Below are 15,709 nucleotides of genomic sequence, written 5' to 3'. Positions count from 1 at the left end.
ATGACTTGTTCAAACACATATCGTAAAGAATTATTTAACTGGCCGGGCGTAGTCTAGAACTGTCAATCCTAGTGTTCTCGGCTCGCAGTCCACAGACGCAAAAAACACGCTCTACAGTCACAATACATAGGTGTGCTATAAGAGTGACAGTCAAATCCCACTATTCAGTTAGACAAGAGTAGCCTAAGAATTGGTGGTAGCTGTTGTTGACTAGTTGCTTTCCTCTTGCCTATCAGTTGAAAATTATGGACAGATCTGTATTCATCCCCCTCCATGTAGGTTTACGATAAAATCTTGACATAACTGTTTATAACATATTATAATGTTGTTTGTTTCAGAACAAAACCACATTGGGCTAGCTGCTTCTCCTTTCGCAGATATTGAACCCCACATTTTAACGTTGTGAAACCGCAAATTTATCGCTATCCCATTGTGGAGAAATTGCTTTGTCACCAGCAAGCTGTTTTCGAATTTACACAGACACAAGTGATGATTTCACCTGGTTTTCAAAAACAAGCACTAGAAAATTAAGGAGAAACATTCTCAGGTGCATTAAATAATAATTAAATGTACATATAAATAGAGCCCTAGTACAGTGACATTGTGAATTCTAAACGAATACTGGTACTTATTTAATATTGTGACACTTGTGTCTGGCCATAGTTCAAAATACAAAAAAGTGTACTGCATGCTTTCTTAGCCCTGAAAAGGGCCGGAGTACTGTGGGATACTCTGGCCAAAAAGCACTACAACAACAACATAATAGTAGCTGACATGAAAGCTAGGGATGGAGGAAGAGGTCCTGTGCACCTGACCCTCCTGGGTATTTAAAAATTCAACATACCCAAATACCCACAAAGAAGAAGCGATGCTTTCTTAACGCTCACACACAAATTGAAAATATTTATTATAGAAGCTTACTGTAAATTGGTTCTAGTTCCTTTTTTTTTTTTTTGTCTACGCCTAAGTTCACACAGCGTGACTTCAATTTTACTGAGAAAAAAACAATTTCACGATGAACAAAGGTCAAGGTCAAATTATATGCGTCATTTCATAACGTATAAAAATGTAAATGTACAGTATCGATATTTATTCTGAGCATATGTGAGTTTATTGTTAGGCGCTGTGAAGTCAAATTCAGTACAAGGATTACATATTTATATGAAGAAAGAATCAAGTGAGTTGTGCTCACTATATGACTCAGTGACAGGTATACAAACTAACAAGGCTAAACAGGTGCTTCCTTTAGCAACAATACACAAATTTAATATCTTTAGAACTGGAATAGATGCTAATTGCTTCGTAATTGAAAATTACAATAATCAGCAAACATATATTATACATAACGTATACTAATAAATTACCTTTGTTCCGATAGAAGATTGATGTAAACTGGGTACGTGAGACTCATATATATACACAGTGCTGTCGGATTTTATATATAAATATTACCCTTCTTATAATATATCAAAATATATTATTATAAACAGTGTTTATAAACAAACTAATCTCATGATTTCGCTCCTCGTATTTTCCAATGGTAATCGTCTTCAGCCAATATTCCAAATACGTGTTTACCATGACGGTTCAAAAGTCATCAGGTTTGTATTAATTGCAATACTACTAAAGACTAGTTTCGTTTTGAGTTTACTTGCTGATAAAGAATATTTTATTACAATTTACAGCTTTTGTAATAAGTAAAATGAGTAGTTTTTAGAACAGGTACTATTACTTACAGTAAAAGACGTAAATTGTAATACAATTACTAAATACAATTCGCTAGTTTAAACGTAATCACGATTATATATGAAAATGGGCCTTCATGATAAAGTGTTTCTTGTCAATTGTAACCGAGTATGACATTTATTTTATAACATAAATAAATTACACACATTCAAAAACTATATTTCATGAAAAAGGGCCTTGCATCATCCAGTCATCAGCGACCACGAAAACTCGTGTGTCTTGATAACATAGTTAATTCTTGTTCATTGTAAAAGTTTTCTCAACATGCACAGAAAACAAATGTCATGAGAATTTCATATTAAAGATCTCGTAATATAAAATCACACCACTTAAAACATGAATTAATAAATTTATTCAATTAAACTCAAAGAACAGAAATAGATCATAAAAAGCGGTGGATTTTTGGAATTTCATAATATACCATAAACAACACTACAGATAAGAATGAAAATAAAATTTAAAATGTTTTCAAACTGTAAGCTCATTTTCACAAATTTAACCAGTGGATATATGTACGTATTTAAAATTATATTACAGAACAAAATTAGCCTGTTTCATTAAGCTTACAAAATTTTATTGGACCATGTTCTAAATATTTTTTTTTCTGTTTAATGATGCCTGACAGCATCATCTGATGTTTACGCCATCCCATCCATCCTCAAAGTAACAGCAGTTCAAAAAATACCCGGAAACAACCTTGTTATAGACATAACGTCTAGAACACCAATGTTTAGGAAAGTATAACGAACGAACGTTTTTATTTGATAAACGTGGTGTATGATTTGAGTTTTTTGACATTTTGTAAATTTATATTTTTTTAGTGTGAGCAACTATAGCACTTGTTATTAGTGTGCAAGGTTTTAATGTATTTACATGTAGAGTTTTCCAATATATAAGGTTTCAGTGCATTTGTATTTAGGGTTTTCCGGTAAACAAGGAATACAAAACGTAACCAGTCGTAATTTGAACAACTGTAAGTGTATTTGTGAGTCACAATATTTGTGTAGATAAACAAATTATTTTCTGTAGAAAGAAATAAGTAAGTGAAGTTGGCCTGATGTTATGTGGTATCAAATTACTAACTCATTATTGTGTTCACAATTTTAGAGGTTTTCATGTAATGAGCTGATTGCTGTACCCCGGAGGATATATAGTTTACAAGAAAAACAAATACAAATTTGAATAATAAGTTCACATTATGTTTATACAAAGTGCTCCACTACTATCTTTCATTACGGTATTGTTGTTGTCATTTAATATTTATGAAACTTTACATGAAAATATCCTAATGATTTCTATCTGTTGTAAACAACAACAATTTAAAACGGTTAATAAGCCTGGAGGTAGTATAAGTAAAACTCTACCAGAAACAATGTAGACACCACACACAAAAATCGATTAATGATTGTTTGTTGTTTACAAATTCGCGCAAAGCTACACGAAGGCTTTGTTTGTTTTCGAATTTCGCACAAAGCAACTCGAGGGCTATCTGTGCTAGCCGTCCCTAATTTAGCAGTGTAAGACTAGAGGGAAGGCAGTTAGTCATCACCACCCACCGCCAACTCTTGGGCTACTCTTTTACTAACGAATAATGGGATTAACCATCATATTATAATGTTCTACGACTCAAAGGGCGAGCATGTTTGGCGTGACGAGGATTCGAACTCGCGACCTTCAGAATACGAGTCGAGTGCCTTAACCACCCGACCATGCCGGGTCTCGATTAATGAAAGAAATGTATTTGGTTTTCTTATCGCAAATGCTCCCCGCTAGTACAGCGGTATGTCTCCGAATTTACAACGCTAAAATCAGGGGTTCGATTCCCCTCGGTGGGCTGAGCAGATAGCCCGATGTGGCTTTGCTATAAGAAAACACACTTATCGCAAAATTGCACAAGGGAGTATCTGTGCTAATCTAACTCGAGGAACTAAGTTCCGTGTTTTAGCGATATAAAGTCCATAAAATTACCGTTAACCGATCGTGGTAAGAAATGAAATGGCCATGGGCTCAAACACTGTATATTTGTAAATTCTAGTTGACTGATATTTCTGAGAAAGCGCGTGTTCACTTAATTCATCATTTTAGTAAAACATATCGCGCAAGAAACTCACGATGAAGTTTCTATCCCTCACATCGCCAGCGACTCTTATGTTATTACTCTAGACAAACACATCACTTCTTGTTGATAGTCCCATCTTCTCGATACCTATAAATCTTCTTCCCTCTGATAACTTAATCTTTGTCTTACAGCGATAACAACTGAACAAGGAATGTGAACTCATCGAAAGAGATCGTGCTGAAGACCGCTTAGTGCTAAGAGTAAACATGGACACTGAGGTTCAGAAGGGTTTGGTTTTGAATTTCGCGCAAAGCTACACGAGAGCTATCTGCGCTAGCCGTCCCTAATTTAGCAGTGTAAAACTAGAGGGAAGACAGCTAGTAATCCCCACCCACCGCCAACCCTTGGGCTACTCTTTTACCAACGAATAGTGGGATTCAGCGTCACATTATGAAGCCCCCTCCCCCCCGACTGAAAGAGCGAACATGTTTGGCGATCCTCAGATTATGAGTAGACGCCTTAACCACTTGGCCATGACGTGTCGTCAGCTATGTATAGTTTAATATAGTAAACAATATTTAAGGTTGTAGTATATATCACACTGCTTCATTTCTGTGCGAGTTTCACTTATTTTTTCAATAATGACACTTAACCATTCTAACCTTAAATTGTGTACTGTTTTTTGGTGTGTGTTTTTAAATATTGATAAGTGAAACGGTATGATATATTGTCTGTGTTTTCCTTAGCATAAAGATACGCCCTTCATTGGGTCAGCGGTATGTCTGCGGACTTACAACGCTAAAAATCTGGTTTCGATACCCGTGGTGGGCAAAGCACAGATAACCCATTGTGTAGCTTTGTGCTTAATTCAAAACAACAACAGCGAAAAGATACACGAAGGACTATATGTATTCTGACATCACCGTGGGTACAGAAACCCAATTTTAACAAGAATAGTCTTCATACTTACCGTTAAGCCACCGGACGGGGGGGTTAAATACTATCTATACACGTTTTTATCCACGCGAATCAGCACAAAGCCAAAATATTTTAATTCAGTATCGAAGTATTACTGAATTATCACTGCTATATAACATTTTTCATTAACATTGTTTGTCATGTGTCTTTTATTAATTAGTATTATAATTCCTAACATTTTTGTATTCTACTTATCCCTTACAGATGACGTATGATGGGTACACCCCATAAACCCATTGTCCAGTTATGCACTTACAAATTGTTCCTGAATTTTTACTATTAATTTCTTTTATGACTAATAGTATTTTTGATGAAACTTTTATCAATAATATAACTTGAATATATCATGTACACTACAATGAAGTAAATATATTATCTGTGGTTTATTAATAAGAGTTATGTGGAAGCTTAATTAATGCTTCCCCAACTCCTTTGCCTCAACACAAGTGACATGAGACCGAAATAGGTGAGTAATCTATAAAGTAACAGGTACAATTTAATGACGTAAATACTAGAATTATTGAAATTAAATGTTGTCTTTCACTCATATTAACTACAAATGTGTTTACTTGTGTTCAACTTCCATCTCATCACAATATTTTAAATTTCTTGTTTCTGAAACTTTTTGACTAACAAACATACACCTTTTATAACAGTATGTGTGTATTATATCGCGCTTTCTATTTCATTCAAAACAAAAGATACGATTTTTGTTTTTAAATTTTTAACGTGTTTAGAATTTAGAAAAGCAATTAAACATATACAGCAGTGAGTATTGGCTTCCGGTACAGACAAATTGTACAACTACACTGAGCATCAAACACGGGGCGCATTCAAACGAACTGTTAATGGCAAAAAATGCAACAACAACACAAACTAAACTGCTTTTTTCTAAGTAACTGAACAAACACGCTACCACTTCTACAGTTAAATAATAAAATAATGAAAGATTCCAGACTGAAGTTGTTTGTAACCATGTCTGGATTCCTTTCCGAGATTTCTAAGCTAACAGAAATGTATCAAGTTTCACTAGAAGTGTTTTGGAATAACCTGACACACGAAGACTTAAGTGACGTAATGGAACATAGACAGCTCAAGAGCTTCGAACATTGGCTGAGATGCTGAAATTGTTCCCCAAAAAAAAAAAATCTGTCATTAATTGAAACCTTGCAATATTTATACTCCAAACGCTTTTCATGTAGCTACGTTGCCCTGAGAATACCGCATATGATCCCAGTTACTGTTGCTGTTGCAACAAGAAGCTTTTCAAAGCTTAAATAATGAAAACTTACCTACGTTCTACCACGACTCGGGTAAGAATGATTAGGCTGGCAGTAAAAAACAAAATTGCAAAGAAGTTGGATTACACAGAATAAATAAACCTTTTTATTTTTGTTCTACTTTTAAAGTCAGAAAAATCTTACTAATACAGCCTACAACCTATTTTGTACTGTAAATGTAATCCATTCCATAATCGTAAATGGGTATGTTTGTATATAGTACTGTAGTTGTAGCTAAATAGGTCAGAATGTTAAAAATTATTTTAACGTTACATTATTAGAGTACATTTCTTTCTTTCCTTAGGGTGTGTCATACCAAACATGCTCGCCCTTTCAGTCGTGGGGGCGTTATAACGTGTAGTCAATCCCACTATTCGTTGGTAAAAGAGTAACCCAAGAGTTGGCGGTGGGTAGTGATGACTAGCTAGCTGCCTTCCCTCTAGTCTTACACTACTAAATTAGGGACAGCTAGCGCAGATAGCCCTCATGTAGCTACGCGCGAAATTCAAAACAAACCAACCTAAAACCTATTTTAGTGTAAGGCTGCAAAGGAGGTGGGCTGGGGTTAGAGAGGTATCAAAAACCTTTCTTATATTGGTCGTAAAAAATTACTAAAGCTAACCGTGATGTAGCAATCCAACTTTGCTTCGTATATTTTGAACAATCTCATACGTACAATCTCGTTTAGTATAATTGTGAAAACTATTTTAGTTCCTAACAATTAATTTTGTTTACATCGGATCACTTGTCAATAGAACTTACGCTGTGAACGGTAAGCCTGATGTCTCGAGTTACAATCTCATGATACAGGATAAATTCCATTAAGAGTTGTCAGAATGACATTCAGAGATTACACTGTAAACAATCTCACGTGACGTTTAAAACACAGAGTCTCTCAAGTATCTCTGGCTTTTGGTTTGTTTTTCAATCATGTCATTTTTTTTCATATGGAACATAGAATAATCCTGAGTCTCTCAAACATTTCTGGCTTGTTTATTCTTTTCTTTTTCGATCATGTGAATTATTTTGGTCTGAGACCCATAGTGACGTTTTATCTACTGATTCACAATGAAGCCCACTCAGCATTCAGGAATATGGCAGTATCTTAACCTTTATATACATATATATTAAAGAAAATAAATTCTTATTGTTTAAAGAGTCTCAAATATTAGCATAGTGTTTTAAATACTGAAAAGGTTCTTGTTCAGAACAACGGCTGACAGTTTTCATTTTTTTAAAATAAACATGATTATAAGATAAATTAATTCATGCACGTATTCATCAGTCGGACGTGATCAACATTCCATTAGCAAGTTAACATTTTGGTTAATAAAAATTCATTGAAATTGCATTAAATAACTATTAATTTAAAAGCCATAATGCTCCCTGGCGCCCTTCCACCCACTTAAATATTTCGAAAAAGCCTTTATGTCTTTGCACACACTTTTCATTTCCCATATGTCGTGGTAGTGACTGATCTACCACATCTAAGCTTCCAGTACATGTTCGTCACTAACACAATTTGTTGCGTGTGTTTAGCATATTCAGTGTCCCTGAACCACTTACATATATGTTCCAGTCCCAATAACAAATATCTCTTTTGCGAAACGCAGTATTATGCTTAGTGTTACGCATATAATTATATCAGGTGTGTTGGATAACTATTTTGTAGAGTGCCACAAGGCAGAAGATACAACTGTACTAGACATGAAAAAAATATATACATGTGATAAAAACAGTTGTTTTATTAGACGTGGGTAGAACCTCGTATATCTTATGTACATGTAGACCGCCCAAATAATATTTTGTTTCATCAGTTCTACTAGTGAACTCCTTATTTTAATGTTACAACAACTTATCAGGATATACTACGTTTAAAAGTAAAGATATAAAATCGAATGCACCATGAAATTTTCAGTCCTAATAAATACCTCTCTGTCACTAAATATTAATGTATACGTTGTTTCTGTATATGTACTTTATATAGGAGTCTATTACTCCTGAATACAGTAGAAGGAAATGACTGGAAACACTAGATACACTGTACAAATAAAGAATAAATACTGTGAATATTGTAATGAATATTTTGGCATGGTTTAATTAATATTTATTGAGCAATACTTAATACGGGAAAACTGCTGAAAAACGAACATCTTTCAACGTTCAAACAATTCCAATGCTTGTAAAAGTAAATTAGGTAGTATTGTTGATGTTTGTTCTTAAGTGCAAAACTATACAATGGGCTGTGTGTGCTACACCAACAGCAGGGAGAGAACCCCCAATTTAAATGTTATAAGCTCACAAAGTTATCATTGAGCCACTTAGGTACAAAAGTGTAGAAAACAAATATAAGCAATCTTCTAAACAACAATCCTACAAAACCGTCAAATCTTACACCTTTTTAAAACATCCTGTTGTACTTGGAATTTTAAAATCCTTTCTTAATAGGATTTTTTAGATTGTTTATCACTTGATACCATCAATGTACTGGAAGTTATAACCAAAATGTTATATTTTTGATGTTATCATCGTCGCATACACAGTCTCAGTTTTCTATAGTCACATTCAATAGTTTTATTACATACGTCACGTAAACAACCTAAGGCACGCAAGGAATGTTATAAAACTTGAATTAAAAATGCTTTTAATACAAAGAGGCGACTTGACATGTTCAGGTAGCCCTAGCTGCCTTCTTCAGAGATATTTTCTTAGTGTGTTACTGGTCCCTTAGTGGGAGAGTGGTAAGTTTGAGGACTTACAACATAAAAATCAGAGGTTCAATTTTTCGCGGTAAACAGAGGGCTAATAGCCAATTATGTGACTTTGCGCCAAGAAAACAACATTAGCGCTGTGTGGGCAGCCAGTCAACAGCAATCGCTGCTTACGTGGGTACTATTTGTTTGTTTGTTTGTTTGTTTGTTTTGAATTTCGCGCAAAGCTACTCAAGGGCTATCTGCGCTAGCCGTCCCTAATTTAGGAGTGTAAGACTACAGGGAAAGCAGCTAGTGGGTACTGTTAACTGAACAACGGGGTTGGCTGTCATGATTATAGCGCCCCTACAGCTAAAAGTGCGAGAGCATGCTCAGTAGTATACTGAGGTTCGAATCTTGGACCTTTCTGAACGCGCGCTAAACACTAGCCCATGTCTGGCCCGTACAACACACATAATAATAATAATTACTTTTATGGTCAAAATTATTATTCACTAAAGATATAAGATAAATAAGTGTTCTGGTCTCATATTTTACTGGGACTATTAAATACACTCAGTGTAAAATAGCTATAATGTCCGTGTTTTGCAATCATATCTCAGACTTTGTGTTTATTCAGAATCAAACTGATACCGTGCAGTAACTGTATACTCTTGATTCCTTTCTTATCCATGCACAATAACACAATTGGATTGACAACTTACAATAACTGTAAGTTCCGTCTTCTCTTCTCACTTCTAGTTAACACCATTATACGACACCACTAAAATCTTTGTATCCTCCATCACATACCAAGACATTTGATTTAAACTGCTATACAATACCTGAGACATATGGAATATAAGTAAACGTAAGCTTAAAATCCAAAATTCAAACTGTAACTTCTGACTGGAAGCGGATGGAGCACTTGAAAGTGCCCCCTAGTGGTAATGACCTCCCTCATGGCCCCCTCTAAAGTGTAAAAAGAGTGGTTGACTTGTAACTATTTGTGGCAAGTCACATAACTACCCACACCAGTATCTACGCATCTTTACTATCTTAAGAAAGCTGAAACCTTTAATAGTTGATGATTCAATTAATGTAATATTAAATGATTATATGGTTTGTTTAGGCAAGCTGCGATAATAGATATATATACACATATCAGAAAAAAAACAAATCGAACGTGTGTGATGTGTTTGTTACTATAGCACGTGTTTCGCATCATCACTAGATATTATTACAGCAAGTACAAAAACTAAGTTAACGTCGTTCGAAAACTATTAAATATTTTTAAAAATATATTTGTACTCGTTCCTGAAACTAAATCACATATTTTGTGTAAAAATGTGTTCACTGTTGTCGAACTACTGAAAAGAACAACAAACAGTATGTGAAAAAGTCGTACATGGTATGTTACATATTTTCCCTTTCCGCAAAAATAACTGAGAATAAGCATTTCAGTTAAGTCCTTCCCCCTCTGAAAAACAACACAACCATACATCATTTGCGAAAAACGAGACACGCCATATTAAGCAAAGTTGTTGAAACTAGCTAGCTACCTTTACGAGGCAGCAGTCAGTTTAATATTTCATTACCGCTACCAGAGGCGTCGCTAGGCGCTGGCACACGGGTCACGTGCCCCAAATTCTTATTTTGTGTCTTGAAAAATGAGAACAGAAACCCATGATCGATACCATATTGAAACACCGAAAATTTCTACGCCTATTGGCCCAAGCCCTGTATCTTTCAAGCAACTACCAAGGTCTCTGACCGTTACGACGGTTCTTACAAACATCCTTCCAAATAGGTTAAGACTGCGAAATATGAGTACAAGCAGATCCTGGAAAACGTTGATTACAATAATTGTGAGTTAACAAGCGAGAAACACTATATATACTAATAATGAAATACTCTTTACGTTCACCTGAAAAAAATACGATTTAATATTTTAGCAACAATTATTTCCTTGCACCCTATATCTTCATTAATTTTTATTCAAGAGTAATTTTTTTTTTTCTGAACCATAGCAAGCGGGGATGAGCAATGTAACTTTTATCGTATGATTTTCCAAATGTATTTAACTCAGTGTATAAAAGCTGTTTAGCAACCTTAATTTGTATTCACATTTGCTTTGTGTTAATACTAACCAATGTAATTCAAAAATGACGTAATTCATGGCAAAGAAGTCTTACTGCTATATTTTTTCCCACTTTTATTATGAGCCGTGTGTATTTACACTTTCTTTCCTACTCGTGCATATTATAAATTAATATAATGTATTTCTTACTTTTTTGTACAAAATTATATGGTATTATTTAAGTTTTTATCTGATAATAAAAGGTTCAGTTCACACAAACCAGCATATTTTTGTTATACAAACATACATAAAGTATTGTTGCAATTTTGTTTTTACCATCGGCAAGAACAATGGATTTTTCACCCTAACACTTTTTCTTTTGTTTGCATTAAGGTAGGCCTAGGTGGCGAGCTCGAATTCTGTCACCAAACATGTTCACCCTTTTAGCCATGTGATGCTCAGTCCCACATTTCCTTAGTCAAAGGGTAACCCAAGAATTAGCAATTATTGGTGTTGGCTAACTGCTTGTCTTCTAATCTGTCACTTTTTAATTAGGACAACTGTCGCAAATAGCTGACTGAGGAGTAGCTTTCCACAAAATTCAACAAACAAACACACGTTAAAGTATTGTTACGACTTCGTTTTCACTCTCAGCAAAAACAATAGAATTTTCCCCTAAAACTTTTTGTTTTCGCTAATCCCACAGGTTAAATGTCATTCAACCTAGAATTTGAGAGTCGTGTTATAACTTTTTGGTATCCCTGAAAGAGTCAACGCAGTTTCCAGTATAAGACGTTTTTTCACTCCTTCTATGGTAGTTAGCAAGAATGCCTTGCTACAGAAACGCCTCTTGGTGAATGGCGCATACCAGTGGTGAAGTATGAGGGAAAAATGGTATCAAAACAATCAAATATAACAGGAGGTGGCGGATATTTAGTTAAATAAGAAAATGATTGATTTCAGTTCCAAAATACATTTTTGATATCATATTATAAAATCCAAAACAATTATTTACTCTAAGTTGTGCATGACATTAAAATATATTCTCAGTATCTACTCTTCTGCCCTCAACTATTTCTTTTTTATTGTTGTAACTGATTTACCGTTACACGTCTACTTTAATGCCTACATATGTTTCAGTTTGATGTATGTGATGAACACTGTTGGATGCGTATTTCGCCGGTTCTCTAACCTTGTAGAAGATTCTTGAGAGTAAGAATTAACAATATTTGTTTTATGAAAAGGTGGGCATGTTTTAGAACATTGTTAAACATTCGAGAATCTTGCCTTAAACTATATAAACCAACACGCCAAGAGACAGATAGTTACTGATCAGCTACAGTTAGTATACTATTAGCCTCAAAAACTATAATTGTGATTAATCCTTATTAATCGGAAAAGTGCAGAAGTTGACCAGGAAAGTTTATAGGTTTCGAACATTAGAAGTCGTTAGACCTTAGTGAATTACTTTGGACGTTATTATTTCTAAGATGATATTAAATATCTTCGCCGATAAAAAAGTCAGTTTGTAACTATTATAAGGCCAGCCAAGAAAAGACGGCGCTAGTTTACGTAAGGCGTAACAATATTAACAATATTAATTAATTTGCTCGCCGTAGACATGGATCGTCGATAAAATATTCAGTTCTGGACCAGATAGAAGCCTCAGTATATAGATTGTAAGTTTGTAATACTATTGTAAATAAACCAATATTTGTAATAACCATTCGTAGTAACCGTTAATATAAAATGTATTATTATTTATATATTGAAATATATTCATGCTACAAAAGAAAATAGTGTGTATCAATCTTGTTGGCAAATATAATAAATCTGATGCATATCGAAATTCAAATAACTCCTAAGTTCAAATTAAAATTTCTCTTTGCAATCGTAATAAGTAACATACTTAACATAATAAACTGAAGACTTGTCCGAGATAAAGTATAATACGCAAGATTGTGCATAGAATTTCAATATATACCCAGTTTCTACTCAACTACTGTTAACAATCTAACATTAACTACATTGTTTCAATCAATCTTCCTTTCCCAACTTGCCACAAACATTTAGCAATTTTCTCTTTACACGCGGAAAAACCTGAAACTTTATTTATTTAAATTTGATCTTTTTTTTGTAACATTAAAATATGGTTGTGTGTGTTTGTTTATTTTTGAATTTCGCATAAAGCTACACGAGGGCTATCTACGCTAGTCATCCCTAGTTTAGCAGTGCAAGACTAGAGGTAAAGCAGCTAGCTAGTCATCACTACCCACCGCCAACTCTTGAGCTACTCTTTTGCCAACGAATAGTGGGATGAATTGTAACATTATAACGCCCCCATGGCTGAAAGGACGAGCATGTTTGGACCGACGGGGATGCGATCCCCTAACCCTTAAGTACCTTAACCACTTGGCTATGCCGGGCCATTTGGTTGTGTTTCGCTTCATGTTAATAACTTTTCCTTTGATAGCTTAAATAACACAAGTATTCAGTACATAATTTTTTCCCAATATTTTTGCTCTTGTTTTGTCATATAAACAACATTTTCTTATTGTAATATTATTATTTGCAAAATAATTTCATTAAAATGGTTGCTGGGTGGTGCCTGAAATACGTATCATGCTGCTACTACTACGTGAATTACAAACAATGAAACTTAGCTGGTGGCGGGCGACGCTTACTGCTTGAATTATAAACAACAAACAACGGATATCCTAAACTTGATGGACCGCCGTCATCTTTCCTATTCCCTTTTTAAGTATTGGTTATCTCTCAAACAAAGTTGATTTATTTGAGAAATGTGTTGCTACATTTTTATATTTTCTGGTACAATAACACCAGTAAGATGTCCGCATATTCTTATTGCAAACCATAGGCTTTTTTATCAGATAAGTCTGTTTTTTCTCAGTCTATAACGCCAAGTAAGCTTTTCAAGTCACTAAGTTTTACTTAAATCGACATCTAGGCAAAATTGGTTATTGATAATATAGCATTACTTCTCAAACTAAAAGGCTTTTTCATATTTTGTTTAAGCGAAAATTTTCATTATCAACAAACAACTTTCATAAATCATAACGTATTTAATCTTATTCATTACTATTTTAAACCATGAGAGCATGCCTGCGATGACGATTTAAGCTAAAGGGCTTCAGAAGGTCCTTCTTATATAACAGCCCCCAATGGGTCAGCGATAAGTCTGAAATCTTTTATCGCTAAAATCTGAGTTTAGATACCCATTGTGGGCACAGCATACATTACCTATTGTGTAGCTTTGCAAAACAAGCATAAATATACAACAATTTGATTACGACCGAAACTAACACCACATTTCTTATTCACCAAAGGCCACCAAAGTTTTAAGAGATGATTTATAATTATAATGTTTAAACCTAGCTTCATATCTTAATAATTGGTCCCAGAAGTAATTGTGGATTTGTTTGAACTGTTTCTTTCTCGTCGCTTAAAATTATAAAATTTTCTATCATCTAGACTGGGACTTTCAAAACTGAACATACGAGAATCCGTATTATTCACTAAACTATTCACTGAGTTGTAGAGCAGTCGTTAACTAAATACCTCACACATACATTAGTTACACTGCTTATAAAATTATCTTAATGGATCATTGCTGGAGTCAGTTATAATATAAATCGCACATGAACCTGAATACCAAGATTACAGCTACAGATGTCTCTTGTATTAGTTTACGCTTTGCTGTAAAAGGGTCTTTCTTGCAGTACGTATCTGTAATGTCAGAAATACGAATGTAAAATATCAGTTCATCCCTTAAATAATGCCCAATTTTAGGTTTAGAAAAAGAGAAAGCATTTCAAACGCTTTTAAATGTTATTTAATCAATAATGTATGTTCCATTATTATTAATTACTCTCTGCCAACGATTCACAAACTTCTGAATGTTACTTCTATAAAATTATTGGGGTTTGGAGGAAAATAATGTACAGAGGGTAGTTTGACACCTGCATGTGTTCCAAGCTCTCTTCCATGAAGATAGTTTTGCAAACTTCGGAATAGATGATAATCAGATGGGGCGAGGTCTGGAGAATAAGGAGGACGTGTAAGTTTTTCCCAGCCTAGCTCTTCAATCTTTACAGATGTGATCCTTGCTGTATGTGGCTGTGAATTATCCTGGTGTAACACAACACATTTACGATTGATCAAAACAGGCCTCTTTTCTTTCAGTGCAACATTCAAGCGCTCTAACTGTTGACAACAGAAGTCTGATGTAATCGTTACACTGTGTGGCAGCAACTCAAAGTGGATCACACCAACAATATCCCACCAAACACTTAACAAGACTTTCCTAGGGTGGAGGTCCATTTTGAGCTGTGTTTTAGCCGGTTTACCTGCACTGAACCATTATCTGCGGCGCTTAACATTTTTATAATATATTCATATTTCATCTCCAGTCCCTAACCTATCCAAACAAGGTGACTTACGTTCACGAGAGTGCAGCAAAGTGCAAATGTCCACTCTTGCTCTAAGGTTGGCTTCTGTCAAATCATGGTGGACCCATTTTCCAAGTTTTGACACATTTCCAAGTTGTTGCAGGTGACGGTGAACTGTTGAATGAGTTAAATTAAGCTTCTGTGCCAGTTCTTCAACTGTTACAGAACAATTTCCATCAAGTGCAGCCACGACGACATGAACATGGCACATCACTTAAGCTGTAGTCACCTGATCTGAACTTCTGTAACCATCTTCGAGATTTTCTATCATTGGGAGACTCTGCACCATAAATACCTTGAATGTTTTGTGTAGTTTCTGGTGCACTATTGCCTTTTTCAAACTCATAAAGCATTATATGCCTAATGTGCTCCTCAGACACACCAATCTTCATAAGGGTTTATTTGAT

The 15,709-nt window shown here is 34.7% G+C and overlaps 1 protein-coding gene across 4 annotated transcripts in view; it reads right to left on the bottom strand.

Moving 5' to 3' along the window:
* LOC143241044 (zinc finger protein aebp2-like) overlaps positions 1–15,709 on the bottom strand; it is a 102,609-nt gene that overhangs the window by 51,877 nt on the left and 35,023 nt on the right. The gene's annotated exons all lie outside the window — the stretch shown is intronic.

This window comes from Tachypleus tridentatus, chromosome 13, assembly GCF_004210375.1.
Source record: "Tachypleus tridentatus isolate NWPU-2018 chromosome 13, ASM421037v1, whole genome shotgun sequence".
In the NCBI taxonomy this organism is placed as follows: domain Eukaryota; kingdom Metazoa; phylum Arthropoda; class Merostomata; order Xiphosura; family Limulidae; genus Tachypleus; species Tachypleus tridentatus.
This window is presented reverse-complemented; position numbering and strand designations above follow the sequence as displayed.